We start from the raw sequence: 15,381 nt of genomic DNA, 5'->3' as shown, positions 1-15,381 counted from the left end.
ACAGTTGATGGACAGAATGTAGAACAATGTCATACATTCACCCCAGTACAAGGATCTGGGCCTAAATCAATCGTTTTTTTGCACTCCACACCACCCTGGGTTAGACACTGGCTATATGCAAATCAGCTCTGACCCTGTGCCTCATGGGAACAGTCCAGTCCGAACTACCAAACCATGTCTTTCCCAGACCGGAATCAAGCATCCAAGGACCGGTTTCTGGCTATCAGCCTTCATCAGCCTGGATAGCTTGACTCCAGTGGTGTGGAGAGCCTGGGACTCACGTCTGAGCATACCCAGCCCACTCGGGGTGAAAATTGCAAAAAACACAGTTGATGGACAGAATGTAGAACAATGTCATACATTCACCCCAGTACAAGGATCTGGGCCTCAATCCATTGTTTTTTTGCACTCCACACCACCCTGGGTTAGACACTGGCTATTTGCAAATCAGCTCTAACCCTGTGCCTCATGGGAACAGTCCAGTCCGAACTACCAAGCCATGTCTTTCCCAGACCGGAATCAAGCATCCAAGGACCGGTTTCTGGCTATCAGCCTTCAACAGCCTGGATAGCTTGAATCCAGTGGTGTGGAGAGCCTTGGACTCACGTCTGAGCATACCCAGCCCACTAGGGGTGAAAATTGCAAAAAACACAGTTGATGGACAGAATGTAGAACAATGTCATACATTCACCCCAGTACAAGGATCTGGGCCTAAATCAATCGTTTTTTTGCAATCCACACCACCCTGGGTTAGACACTGGCTATATGCAAATCAGCTCTGACCCTGTGCTTCATGGGAACAATCCAGTCCGAACTACCAAACCATGTCTTTCCCAAACCGGAATCAAGCATCCAAGGACCGGTTTCTGGCTATCAGCCTTCATCAGCCTGGATAGCTTGACTCCAGTGGTGTGGAGAGCCTGGGACTCACGTCTGAGCATACCCAGCCCACTCGCGGTGAAAATTACAAAAAACACAGTTGATGGACAGAATGTAGAACAATGTCATACATTCACCCCAGTACAAGGATCTGGGCCTAAATCCATCGTTTTTTTGCACTCCACACCACCCTGGGTTAGACACTGGCTATATGCAAATCAGCTCTGACCCTGTGCCTCATGGGAACAGTCCAGTCCGAACTACCAAGCCATGTCTTTCCCAGACCGGAATCAAGCATCCAAGGACCGGTTTCTGGCTATCAGCCTTCATCAGCCTGGATAGCTTGACTCCAGTGGTGTGGAGAGCCTGGGACTCACGTCTGAGCATACCCAGCCCCCTCAGGGTGAAAATTGCAAAAAACACAGTTGATGGACAGAATGTAGAACAATGTCATACATTCACCCCAGTACAAGGATCTGGGCCTAAATCAATCGTTTTTTTGCACTCCACACCACCCTGGGTTAGACACTGGCTATATGCAAATCAGCTCTGACCCTGTACCTCATGGGAACAGTCCAGTCCGAACTACCAAACCATGTCTTTCCCAGACCGGAATCAAGCATCCAAGGACCGGTTTCTGGCTATCAGCCTTCATCAGCCTGGATAGCTTGACTCCAGTGGTGTGGAGAGCCTGGGACTCACGTCTGAGCATACCCAGCCCACTCGGGGTGAAAATTGCAAAAAACACAGTTGATGGACAGAATGTAGAACAATGTCATACATTCACCCCAGTACAAGGATCTGGGCCTAAATCAATCGTTTTTTTGCACTCCACACCACCCTGGGTTAGACACTGGCTATATGCAAATCAGCTCTGACCCTGTGCCTCATGGGAACAGTCCAGTCCGAACTACCAAACCATGTCTTTCCCAGACCGGAATCAAGCATCCAAGGACCGGTTTCTGGCTATCAGCCTTCATCAGCCTGGATAGCTTGACTCCAGTGGTGTGGAGAGCCTGGGACTCACGTCTGAGCATACCCAGCCCACTCGGGGTGAAAATTGCAAAAAACACAGTTGATGGACAGAATGTAGAACAATGTCATACATTCACCCCAGTACAAGGATCTGGGCCTCAATCCATTGTTTTTTTGCACTCCACACCACCCTGGGTTAGACACTGGCTATTTGCAAATCAGCTCTAACCCTGTGCCTCATGGGAACAGTCCAGTCCGAACTACCAAGCCATGTCTTTCCCAGACCGGAATCAAGCATCCAAGGACCGGTTTCTGGCTATCAGACTTCAACAGCCTGGATAGCTTGACTCCAGTGGTGTGGAGAGCCTTGGACTCACGTCTGAGCATACCCAGCCCACTAGGGGTGAAAATTGCAAAAAACACAGTTGATGGACAGAATGTAGAACAATGTCATACATTCACCCCAGTACAAGGATCTGGGCCTAAATCAATCGTTTTTTTGCAATCCACACCACCCTGGGTTAGACACTGGCTATATGCAAATCAGCTCTGACCCTGTGCTTCATGGGAACAATCCAGTCCGAACTACCAAACCATGTCTTTCCCAAACCGGAATCAAGCATCCAAGGACCGGTTTCTGGCTATCAGCCTTCATCAGCCTGGATAGCTTGACTCCAGTGGTGTGGAGAGCCTGGGACTCACGTCTGAGCATACCCAGCCCACTCGGGGTGAAAATTACAAAAAACACAGTTGATGGACAGAATGTAGAACAATGTCATACATTCACCCCAGTACAAGGATCTGGGCCTCAATCCATTGTTTTTTTGCACTCCACACCACCCTGGGTTAGACACTGGCTATTTGCAAATCAGCTCTAAGCCTGTGCCTCATGGGAACAGTCCAGTCCGAACTACCAAGCCATGTCTTTCCCAGACCGGAATCAAGCATCCAAGGACCGGTTTCTGGCTATCAGCCTTCATCAGCCTGGATAGCTTGACTCCAGTGGTGTGGAGAGCCTTGGACTCACGTCTGAGCATACCCAGCCCACTCGGGGTGAAAATTGCAAAAAATACAGTTGATGGACAGAATGTGGAACAATGTCATACATTCACCCCAGTACAAGGATCTGGGCCTAAATCCATTGTTTTTTTGCACTCCACACCACCCTGGGTTAGACACTGGCTATATGCAAATCAGCTCTGACCCTGTGCCTCATGGGAACAGTCCAGTCCGAACTACCAAGCCATGTCTTTCCCAGACCGGAATCAAGCATCCAAGGACCGGTGTCTGGCTATCAGCCTTCATCAGCCTGGATAGCTTGACTCCAGTGGTGTGGAGAGCCTGGGACTCACGTCTGAGCATACCCAGCCCACTCAGGGTGAAAATTGCAAAAAACACAGTTGATGGACAGAATGTAGAACAATGTCATACATTCACCCCAGTACAAGGATCTGGGCCTAAATGCATCGTTTTTTTGCACTCCACACCACCCTGGGTTAGACACTGGCTATATGCAAATCAGCTCTGACCCTGTGCCTCATGGGACTGTTCACATGAGGCACAGGATCAGAGCTGATTTGCATATAGCCAGTGTCTAACCCAGGATGGTGTGGAGTGCAAAAAAACGATGGATTTAGGCCCAGATCCTTGTAATGGGGTGAATGTATGACATTGTTCTACATTCTGTCCATCAACTGTGTTTTTTCCAATATTACTAGTGGCATTAATATAGCTTTAAATACACCGTTCCTAGCTGTTCAAAAACAATTTCCAATTGTCCTTAATACTTTCCCAACATTTTCATACAAACTTGGTGTTTCCAATTCATGTAATTCCGGTTCTAAACCTGAAGGGTTCTTTGAATAACTTCCTATTTCTTTGATTTTGTCTGATATGTATGAACAGCAGTGAGTTAACACCAGGCAAACTCCTCCCATCTCTGCAAGTAGCATGTCTAAAGCAAGATGGCCCTGCAAAACCGTGGACCTTATAGCAACTAATTCTGCGTTAATCACATGCAAGGATCCAGATGTGCTGTTAGCCATTTGTCAACTACTGTGGCTAACTTCCTAATCTTTTCATCATTCACAATGACACTTCCAGATGTGCTGGTGTTAAACGTAATATATTTAAGGACAACAAGAGAACCCAATAAAGTCAGCAAGGGACCTTGGGAGTAAATTCTTTAAGGCAACAGTGGTCCCTTACAAAGGCAGAAATAGAACTAATAAATATAGACTCAATCGTTTCTATATTGATTTGACATGCCCAGCCAGACAGAGGTCAAATATTTACTCATTTAGCGATGCAAGACAATATTTGCAAACAATATACAAGGTGGGGCACATGCCTGTGCCCTACTTAACACATGTAAAACATAAACAAAAGGGGACAGAACATGACACAAAGGGCTTTTAAGCAAAAGCTTAGGACTCTGTTATACTGGTAATTGCACAGTGTCAAAAGTACAACAGAACATTACTTGCACCTTTACACTTAAGAGACATATAGTTTTTTTGCAAATGTATAAGGTGCACAAAGTTGTCGACTGTGTTTCGATCCGTTTAACACGATATGCGGATCATCATCAGGACATGTGATTAATGCCTAACAATTTAAAGCCTCATTTGCCGTGAAGGAGCCTTGGGATTGCATGGCTCCGGTAGCATGTGCGATATTCAGGAAAGCCAGTGCGGTGTATCGGGATGCCTGATATTAGGGTCCCAAGTAGAGCGTCAAAGGAGCCGGGCATATAGCGGCAGTATCGATCACTCGTCAACGTGCATGGCCCATTTGTGGTGTTTTCACTGTATTACTGTATGCGTGCACAAATGATTTACACACTTTCTCTGAAATAAGTCTGTCTGCTCGTCCTAAACTACCAAGGGAGAGAGCTGGGGTTATTTTAGAAGTGTATTCCACTTGCCCTGCTTAGGAAGAAGGGACCCTACTTGGACAAAGGTGCAAAGCATTACCAACTAGAGACTCCCATTTCTAATATTGGTGGTCAGTGGTGAGGATCTGGACCGGCATTTCTGCCCTACATACAGTGATTGGTGTACACTACTAGTATAGTGCAGACCATTACGCAACAACATACTATTGGAGGAACTTTTTCTTTTTGGACAATTTCTTTTTGCAACTTGAGTACTGACAATTTTCACCATGACAAAAACAGCATTAATTGCATCTCTGGATATTGATTTTGAAGAGGATAGGGTTGAAACCTACACTGGGCCATAATTAAAAGCCATCTGCAAAATATTTAAAATCTCAGTAAAATGCCTCACCAGAAAGGAGGAATACCAAAAGGTGCTGAGATCCTAGTTGGAATCAAGGAATGCTAGTGAGCATACTGAGGAGCCTGTGGTGGAGGTGGACAATTTAGATGGGCAGGAGGATGGGCTATTGGTTCTGCCTGGTCGGAGGTTACCTTCCAGGGGGGGCAGCAATGTGTCTTCAAAGGGGCTGTCTCCAGAGGATCTGGAGGACAGAGAGAGAAGCAGAGTGCATGAGATGAAGCTTACAAAACAGGCTGTTGAAGGAGGATAACAAATTGAAGTTAGAGAGGCAGAAACTGGTCCTGGAAGAAAAGAGGATGCTCTTAGAGCATGAGAGAGGTTTGAAGGAGATGAACATAAAGGCCAAGAGTGTGGTGTCCAGTGCCATTAGTGGCAGCTTGTCATCATTGCCTGGCAAAGGGAGGGTGTACATACCCAACGAGTTGATTCAACACAATATGTGAAGAATGAAGACATTGGTCAGTGGTTCAAGGAGTATGAGGTAGCAAGGAGGTCCCACAGAGCCCCTGAGAGAGACCGGGAAGTGGGACTGTGGAGCTGCTTCATGGCAGAAGGGAGGGATACTGCAGAAGTCCTTAGGATTCAGTCCCTTTGAACTCTTATATGGTCATCCTGTAAGAGGGCCTCTGAGTCTTGTCAAAGAAGGCTGGGAGACATATCCCAGTTAACCTTCCCAGGATGTGTATATCTACAGGCTGGTCTTCAGGAAACAGACTAAGCATACTAGACAACTTGCTCAGGCAAATCTGGAGGCCAGTCAGGAAGAGATGAAAGAGTGATACGATCAGAATGCCACTCTGATCAAGTTTCAGCCCGGCCACAAAATGTGGGTCATAATCCCAGTGGAGCCTTGTGCGCTCCAGGACAAGCGGACCGGGCTGTTTGATGTGGTGGAGTACAAGAGGAAAATCACCTATCTGGTGGATTTGCAGTGCAGATTTGCATGTGGGTCCTACATGTGAGCCGCTCTAAGCCCCACTAGGAAAGGTCCAAAGTGGGCATGCAACTAGCAACAGATGATGGAATGGAAGAGGAGACTGAGCCACTCCCTGACCTCCTGTCTGTTTAGGGAGCATGATTGGGTCAGTGGACGGTATAAACCTCTCCTCAGCCCTGACTCCTGAACAGCTGAGAGACTGCTGCCATCTATTGGGGCCATTTGCTGCTCTGTTCTCCCTGACCCCTGGTGTCACTCAGTGGTGTGTCCACGATGTAGACACTGGGGACAGTTCTCCTGTAAAACAGAAAATGTACAGATTGACAGGCAGGTTCAAAGCAAGCATCAAGGAGGAAGTCTCCAAAATGTAAGCTCTAGGGGTGATTGGGCCCTCCAACAGCCCTTGGGCCAGCCCGTGGTCTTGGTCCCAAAGGTTGCCACATCCAGTGCCACACCAGAACTTTGATTCTGTGTGAACTACTAAGGGCTCAATTGAGTCACAAGGACTGATGCGCACCCCATTCCCAGAGCTTATGAGCTCATTGATTGGTTGCGATCTGCCAAGTGCCTCAGTACATGTGAGTTATCATCTGGGTACTGGCAGTTTGCCTTAACTGATGTGGCAAAGGGGAGGTCTGCATTTTTAACATCAGAGGGGCACTACCAATTCCGGGTGATGCCCTTTGGGTTGACGAATTCCCCTGCCTCCTTCAGAGGTTAGTCAATCAGGTGTTGGCCGGGCTGGAGGATTTCAGTTTCACCTACCTGGATGAGATCGCAGTCTTCAGTGTCACTTGGGAGGAACATCTGTGTCACCTCTCGGAAGTGTTGAAGGCTCTGCAGAGGGCAGGCCTCAGGATCAAGACCAGCAAGTGTCCGATTTTGCAGGTGTCGGTGTTGTACTTGGGATACCAGGTAAGGAGCGGCCAGGTGGCACCCCTACAACCAAATATTCATACAATTTGCGCTTGTGAACCCCCAAGACCCCAACAGAGGCGAAAGCCATTTTAGGCCTCACTGGGTATTACAGGAGGTTTGTCAAAGGATATGGCACCATTATTGCCCCCTTGACAGAGCTGACTTGCAGGAAGCAGCCCAGAAAGATGAACTGGACTGACACCTGTCGGAAAGCTTTTGGTGCCTTGAAATCTGCCATGTGCATCGTGCCCTTGCTCAAGGTCCCCAACTTCTCGCAGAAATTTGTGGTACTGACAGATGCTTCTCAGAGCATGGTGTGGGAGCAGTTCTCTCACAACTAAAGGATGAGGGCCTAGACCAACCCTTAGCCTCATTAGTAGGAGGTTACTACCCTGGAAACAGAGGTGGAGTGTGATTGAGTGTGAGGCTTTTGCTGTGGTTGGGTGCTGGAGAAGCTGATGCCCTACTTGTTTGGGACTCACTTCTGGGTACAGACTGACCACAGGCCCCTCAGATGGTTGTTGCAGATGAGGGTTGAGAACCCAAAACTGTTGAGGTGGTCCATTTCCTTACAAGGGATGGACTTTACAGTGGATTACCGCCCTGGTACAGAACACACCAGTGCTGAAGGCCTGTCCAGATTTTTCTGCCTTAGTGAAGAGAACTCCCAGGAGAGTCGGTAGTTCTCCCCACTTTTCAGCTGGAGGGGACACGTGTTAGACCTGGCATCCTTGTTGTGGGTTCCCCTGTATTTTTGCACTTGCCTCATGTATTTTTCCAATGTTCTGGACTTTGTTTTTACTGATCTAGATGCTTTGAGAACTTTGCCACTGCTGATCAGTACCAAATTGAAAGTGCTCCCTCTGTAAAGTGTGGCTATGAATTGGTGTTACCATGATTGGATTGTTTGACGGACTACTAAGTCCCTAGTCCAGTGCACTGTGTGTGCCCAGGGTCTGTAAGTCAAATGCTGCTAGTGGGCCTGCAGCACTGATTTTGTCACCCACACAAGCATCTTTGCAAATGGTTCTCAGACCTGCCATTGCAGTGTCTGTCCGCAGTTTGGTACAGCCATGTCTACCTAGCAGGTGCACCCACTTGCTAGGCCCTAACATTCCCTTTTTTACATTAGAGTCACCCCTAAGGTAGGCAAAAGGTACCCCTGTGGGCAAGGTGCACTGCACGTTCTCTTGCTAGCCTCAACGGCATGTCGCGATATGGAAGTCAGGACATGTCCTTAGGTGTGTAACATGTCCTGATAGTGACCTACAGTGAATTGTGTTTTTCACTATTGAAGGGCTATCTATCCCATAGGATAGAATGGAGTTTATTTATAAAATATTATGAGTATATCTTCCCATTGGGACAAGATAGGAAGGTGAAGTTTAATATGCCTGAACTCAGAATCTAAAGATGCATCTTTTAGTAATGATGATTTTTACATTCGGTCTTTGAAAATACCACTTTTAAATCGTGCTTAGCCATCCTCTTTGCCTCTGCTGTTTTGTGTATTGACTGTCTAGTTTTGGAGCAACAGGGGCTGGGGATGTGCATTCACTATAGATAGCCCCTGGGGGGGTTGAGCTGTGCACTGCCTTTCCTGAATGACTCTGGGCTGTACTGAATAGACCTAGGCTGCAGTTAGAGTAGGAGGAGGAGATTTCCTTTCTCCCGAATAGACCTGGTCTGCCTTACACAATGCTGTCTCCACCTGCTGCCAGGAAGCTGCACCAGAGAGGACAGAACTGGTTTGACACCAGAGAACAAAGAGAAATGGACTATAAATGTTGGAGCCCAGACCCCTGAACTTTAGATTTAAGGAGAAGAGTTGAGAAAACTGAAGGAGAAGTTCTGCCCCTTTGCTGTGTGCTGTCTGGGGTTGGCCTGCAGAGGCTGTTTCTGTCAAATAGAGGATAAGCACTTTGCTGTGTGCTGTTTCTCCTACTACAGGGACGTTTTTGGGGGCTTGAAGTATATCTTGCCTCCTGTTTCAAAGTCTCAGGGATACAGAGACTTCACCACCAGCTCCCAAGAACTTCCTTGCTGGGAGGTGCCAGTTGCTGAGTGGTGCCTCTGGAGGTTGTTCCTGCTGCTGGTAGCTGGAAAAGAGATTCAACCATGAGAAGTGTGACGCATCTGTTTCTAACACATTATTGAAGAAATCGACGCAGCGCCTAACTGCAACTGGAGAAATGGCTGCACTCTGAACTCTGTGCGCCGATCTCCGAGGTCCGAGATCAGCATACCGATTAGGATGCAGGCCCTTCTGTGTGGCTCCATGATCTTATGCATCATGGGACCATGGCTGGAGAGACCAACGCACTAACTCAGCGCCTATGCCTCCGCCGCATCGAGTACCGAAGCATCCCGGATCCTCACAGATCGCACCAGGGCGTCGAGTCTACAAGAAAGCTGGGGCCGCAGTAAGAAACCAATGCATCACCTCCCCGCACATTAAGAAATCTAACCATAACCTCCCCTTCAGTCAGGAACCGATGCTCACCTCCTCTGCGTGTCAGTAAGGAACCAACTAATCACCTCCTCTGCGTGGCAGTAAGGAACACACTCATCACCTCCCCTTGAATAAGGAACCAACGCATCACCTTCCCGACGCATCCGAGGTACTTTGTGTTGAAAGTGTTCCATCTATAGTTTGGATAGAACTGTTTCAACATTTTAAAAGTCATATTTTGATTACTGTATTGTGGATTTGTATTGTTTTGGTCTTGCTTGGTTTAGATAAAGATGAACTATTTTTCTAAACTCATGTGGTGTCCATTTGTAGTGTTTGCACTGTATTACTATATGTGTACACAAATGCTTTACAAACTGCCTCTGAGATAAGCCTGTCTGCTCATGCCAAGCTACCAAGGGGGGAAAAGGGGTTATTTTAGAAGTGTATCTCCCTTACCCTGACTAGGAAGAAGGGTCCCTACTTGGACAAAGTCGCAAACCATTGCCAACTAGATACCCCCATTTCTAACACCTCAATATTAGCTTTTCTCAATCTATGCAGTTCTGCATACCGCCAAGCGTTTGTATACTTTTGCACTGCTCACCCAGTTCTCCTCTGTTATTTTTCTTTCTCCTTTTCCCTCGCAACCTTCTCCCAATCCTTAAATGGTTCATATTGAATAGGTCAATGTGGTGACTTCGTTTCATACCATTTTCCCTTCAAATGATCAAAGATTTTGTTGTTAAATGTCCCGTAGCTAGGAAAACTCAATGAACCCTCCTTTTCAGTAATCCTACTTAACTGTCTGAACCAAAGACATGTGTTTATACCATGTTCAGTAGTCATAGTGTATGCCGGAGTACCCTCTGGTGGTGCCTTCCCTCCCTTACGTACTGGAATAGTAACATCTCCTCTAACCAATTTCTTAAAATCCTTAAAACATTTCATGCTAACAATTTGGTTTCAACAATTCAATTAAGATTTTGTTCTATGTAGGTCAAATGTCAGCAACCCAATAACATTTCAGCTAGTATTTCTCATGAATCCAATCACCAAATCCAAAGACTGCAATAATTTTTTAAAGAACCAATCTCAGCGTTAGCACTGTAACGTCACCAACCAATCCCAGCTTGAAATCACACCAACTGACCATATCAGCTCGAAAGACAATGACTTACAATCTCAGTCCTCACAAATCTCACCCTCCTTTATCATTTCTCCTCCGCATTTACACAGCTCTGGTAAATAACTTCTTGAGTAACTTATTGTTTGCTCTGCTACAGGAATTGGAACCTCTCAAGAAATTTTTCACAATAGCAAGTGAGTGATCTGCCAGTTGAAAATCACCCAAAGCAAATCACTTTCCATAGTTTGCGCAATTAGGTTCAGCTAACATCAATTAATATTAGTCAATCACAAACAAATCTCGAACAACTATATTACCGATGGTGGTGACAACATGTTTAAATTGTATATTATCCCGGGTCATTTGGCAATAACAAGCCTGAAATCATCAATCTCTTCTTCTTTTTCAACCTCTTGTCTATACTCTTGCCATTTGCTCACACACTCCAAAGAAAAACGGAATACAACCCATTTACAACCACAAAATTTGCCCTATTGATACTCACACCTTCTAAACTGCAAATGCCTCTGAGTGCCCACGAGTACCGCCTTGTTGAGTCTTCAAGTTCTGGACATTTAAATCAGGAATCAGGACTTTCAAGTAAGATTTGGCATTAATTGTATAGCTCCCTTCAGGGTATAAATCCTCACTCTGCTACCAGATTTGTTAGCGCCTAAATTTTGGGAGGGCAATTTGAAAAAAATCAGAAATCAAATCACTTACAACAAAAGTCTCCTGTCTTTGGCGCTTGTCCCTCTTCAGCTCATCAGATCTTGGCTGCCTTTGTAGAATGGAGCTGTAACAAATTTCATTTCAAGTGTAATCATCGATTGTCAGTAACTTAATGTTCAGTCAATGATGAGAGGTTTTTGAATAGTTTTAAAGATTTCTCTTTGTTAAAGAGATAAATATGTTTTTAGGTTTCGACCTGGCGTTGCAACTGCGTAGCAGTTGCTCCGCCCAGGGCGAAATCTAATGTTAGAACAGTATGGGGGACTTGAACACGCCCCTTCTTCCATTGGCTAGCTCCATAAATGGAGGCTAGCCATTGGAAGAAATTGGCTGTCAATCACTCTTTCCCCGTCGGAACGCGAATCGGGGGCGTTTCTGGGTCTTTTTTTAAGTCCCGCCCTCTCCTCTTCCCATTGGCTGGAATTTTACCTTCCAGCCAATGGGAAGGGGAGAGCACGAAAAACACGCCCCCAGCTCTTCGACCACCGCCTTGGGTGAGTGCTTGTTTTCATATATTTTATCCTTTCAGTCCCTACTCTCCGTCCCTTTCTTTCGGTTTCCATGCTGGGCTCAGCTGTGGAGAGAGCTGTGCTCTGAGGGCACCCCGCCAGATGGCAGTCCAAGACATGGAGCCGCCATGTTGGGTCTGTCGGCTGGTTGCAGGCAGTCCTCGCCGGTCCTGTTCACTGTATTTGCCTGGCTGAGTGCAGGCTCAGCCTCGGACTGGCTTTGTGTTAGCGGAGAGAGGGTGGGGGCTTTTGGTAATGAATTATCGGTGTGTGAGCGCAGCTCCCCGTGCCGTGCTGCAGACGGCCTTTTTCGGAGAACCCCGTGTGGCACTGGATGCTGCTTAAAGCGGTGGTTTCCCGCATCATCACTGGATGCATCCTCCTTCTCGCCTCATGCATCCCACCGAGACCCAGTGAGGGAAGCGGAGCAAGGTGTCTCGTGCCCTCCAGCAGAGTGAGACCTCGGCTATACTTAGTGCAGTAATAAAAACATGTTTTATAAAGCCGAAACCAAACGCCTCTGTGTGCCTGCCTAAATCTCGATGGGTGTGTTCACTAGCTCACTGAGCCGGTCACTGCGTCCAACCCAGGGAATAGTTATGAATTCATAGAAGAAAAAAAACTCTGTGTGTACAGCTCGCCTAACCTGCCCGTTGCCTCACACCCAGGGTAGATTCCTGTGTGCCTGGAAACCAGGCAGCACCTTTCACTGTCTACTACCGCTCACGGGCTCACTGCGCCTTTTCACTACTGAAAACTCGCCAGGCATGTCCCAACCCAGTGGGTAGCCCTGTGTTCCGGAAACCACTGGGCGCTACTTCCCTAAAATAACTCCCTGCGGCTGCTCACTGCCACCGTGCATGACACTGCCTCGCACCTAGTGAATCTTTATTTAACTGACACAAACTGGGTCTTCCTCACTGCCTGTGATTCAGTGAGCCTACTCACTGCATAAAACCGAGACTATTCCCTTCACACAATCTCACTGAATCTAGCCGCCGAGTGGAGCGCAGGGTGACACACTGCGCGATTCAGCTCTTTGAACCCACTGGGTGTAAGGTGCGGATTGAATTTCAAGCAATCGTGTTCACTGTCAGACTGTCGCTTGTCAGCCTCAATGACTCAGTGTCACTAACTCTTCCTAATTGCCAGGAACTGACTACCTCATTTTCACTGCAATAAACGCAGACGCCTATTCCACTGTATGAAACTCGGTATGCCTCCTCGTATCTCACTGAATCTGCCTCACTGGATAAAACTCGCTGAATGGGCGCATTATTTCGCAGGAACTCAACTGGCTTATTTGAAGATCCAGAACTCAACACATCTCTTTCATTGATTTGAAGGCACTGCATCGGTGTCACTGTTCTTAATTTAAAGGAAGCCTCTCCCTGACAGTAGCGCCCTAGATGTCTCTGAAGTTGCAGTGATAATTCTGATGGCTGACACGAACTTTAATTTGGTTACTGCCAAGGCTGGAACAATTTAGTGGTGCAATTGCTCATGTAAAAGGTGCTCTTTGAATTTGAAATATGCGCCAAAATAGTGCAAATGCTGCATCTGCAAATTTAGGTTTAGAGGTGAGCTCGCTAGCATTTTAAAACTGGCCTCTTGCAGAAATGAACATCTACAAACTCATGCGTTTTTGTGTATTCAAATACCTCGTACAGATAGTTACTCACCGCTGTGACGGAACATACATTTGTGACTGTGGAGTAAGTGCTTTTCTAAGAGGGAGAAGGGGGACGCAGCACCCTAGTATTTGCTGAGGGAGTAGAGAAGGGTTTTATCCTAAAAATACTTATCCAGTGGAGATAAGAAATGATTACATTTGAAGGTGGATGAAGTGAAGCTTCCATCAAATGATATCACACAGTGACACGACCATTGCACACTACATGCTCTGTTCTCGCTGCATGCGCGCTCTAGTGTTCACAATCTCTCCCTGGGCACCTCGTGTCTGTGGTACTTAGCAGACTCTGCCTCGGAGTGCGTGGTGTGGTGGTTTATTTTAGCGCCCCCATCATCCTTCTTTGTCTGTGCCTGTGGTTACTGGCAGGCTCTGCTAGTGTGCCTTCTTGCCGCCTCTCATCCTTTGCCCAGACTCTCACCCCAGGCTCTCGTGCCAGTAGCTATATTGAAATGGACACCTAGTGCTGTTAATTCATTACCATGCCTGTCAACTCGCAGGGTGCCACTGTGCGACACACATAGCGACTCACATCACACGGTGTCCCGGTGAGGAGCCTATGTCACATGGCGGTAGAGAAAAACAGATGAACTCCACTGTAAATACTGTGGGGGGGCTCTGTGTGGGTGTGTGTGGGGGGGCTCTGTGTTGGGGGCCTCTCTGTGGGTGGGTGTGTGTTGCATATGCGAGAGATTAGGCTATTGGCATTGTAAATGACAATGCCATTTATTTATCTGTTTTCAAAACCAACACATAAATACAAATGTTGTCATTTACAATGCCAATAGCTCTAACTTTTGTAAAGGCGAAACCGTTGCATTGTAAATGCTTGATTTTTATTCTGATTAGTCAATTTACAGAAATATGGTGAAAAAGTTTCATAGGAATCAGCATAATATAGACAGCATCTTCCATAAAGGAAATAGTCCCTATCTTAGTCTAAGAGTCCTTACCTAATTAAGAACCCATAAAGAGTTCTTGTGGAAAAGAGCAAGACTCTGGAGCTTGTTAGTTAGCTAAAGACTGAACTCAAAGTAAAGAGTAGTTGAGGAAACTCAACCGAGTTCCCTAACAATTTGCAGCAGCAACGATTAATGAATCAAGGAGTAGTAGTTATGATGACTGTAAGCAATAGTCTCCCCACAAAAAAGATCAGGAAAATAGGAAATCACTGTTTGAAGTAGCACACAGCAATCTGGGCAAGAATAAGGGAAAAATAATGCCTAAAGCATCGAAGGTAAGGTGGCATGGAGAAGGAAAAATTGCATTAATTCTCTCTCTCTAACTAGAAACACATATATATGAAAACATAAAACATTTGCAACATTAAGCACGGATTTGTCCAAAGGAAATGGGTCTTCCGATGGTCTTTTGTTTCTCCTCCCATTTCCCACAGTGATTTGAACATTCACCCCGGTGAGCAGTTATCTAAAAGTTTCTAATATGTCTTACACTAGATACATGAGGGAAGGTTCTCAACAAAACCTTTACAGGCCTATTGTGTTAGCTGTTGTCTGTATCGAATTTTGTGGAGAAAGTGCTAGTCTAAGTCAATGAAATATTTCTATCTGTAAGTCTTGATGAGACCATGCTAACTATATCTTCAGAAAGTTAAAAACTGCTAGTACTGTATTCATTACAAAATATAGCAGAATAAATTTTTTTGTGAAATGAGGTAGTCATATGTTATGGGAAACAAAGAAATACATTTCTGTTAGAGCAGCACATATTAAAGTGATGAGCGATTTTATGGTTAAAGGGTTAGATCTGCAGTTTCTGAGAGGCATTTTATTTTAATGTCAAGCAAAATATTTAATATTTTTCAGGCCTGGTTATAGAAGCAATTTAGGTATGAGAG

This window comes from Lissotriton helveticus, chromosome 2_1, assembly GCF_964261635.1.
Source record: "Lissotriton helveticus chromosome 2_1, aLisHel1.1, whole genome shotgun sequence".
Lineage (NCBI taxonomy): Eukaryota > Metazoa > Chordata > Amphibia > Caudata > Salamandridae > Lissotriton > Lissotriton helveticus.
Note: the sequence above shows the minus strand (reverse complement) of the source record.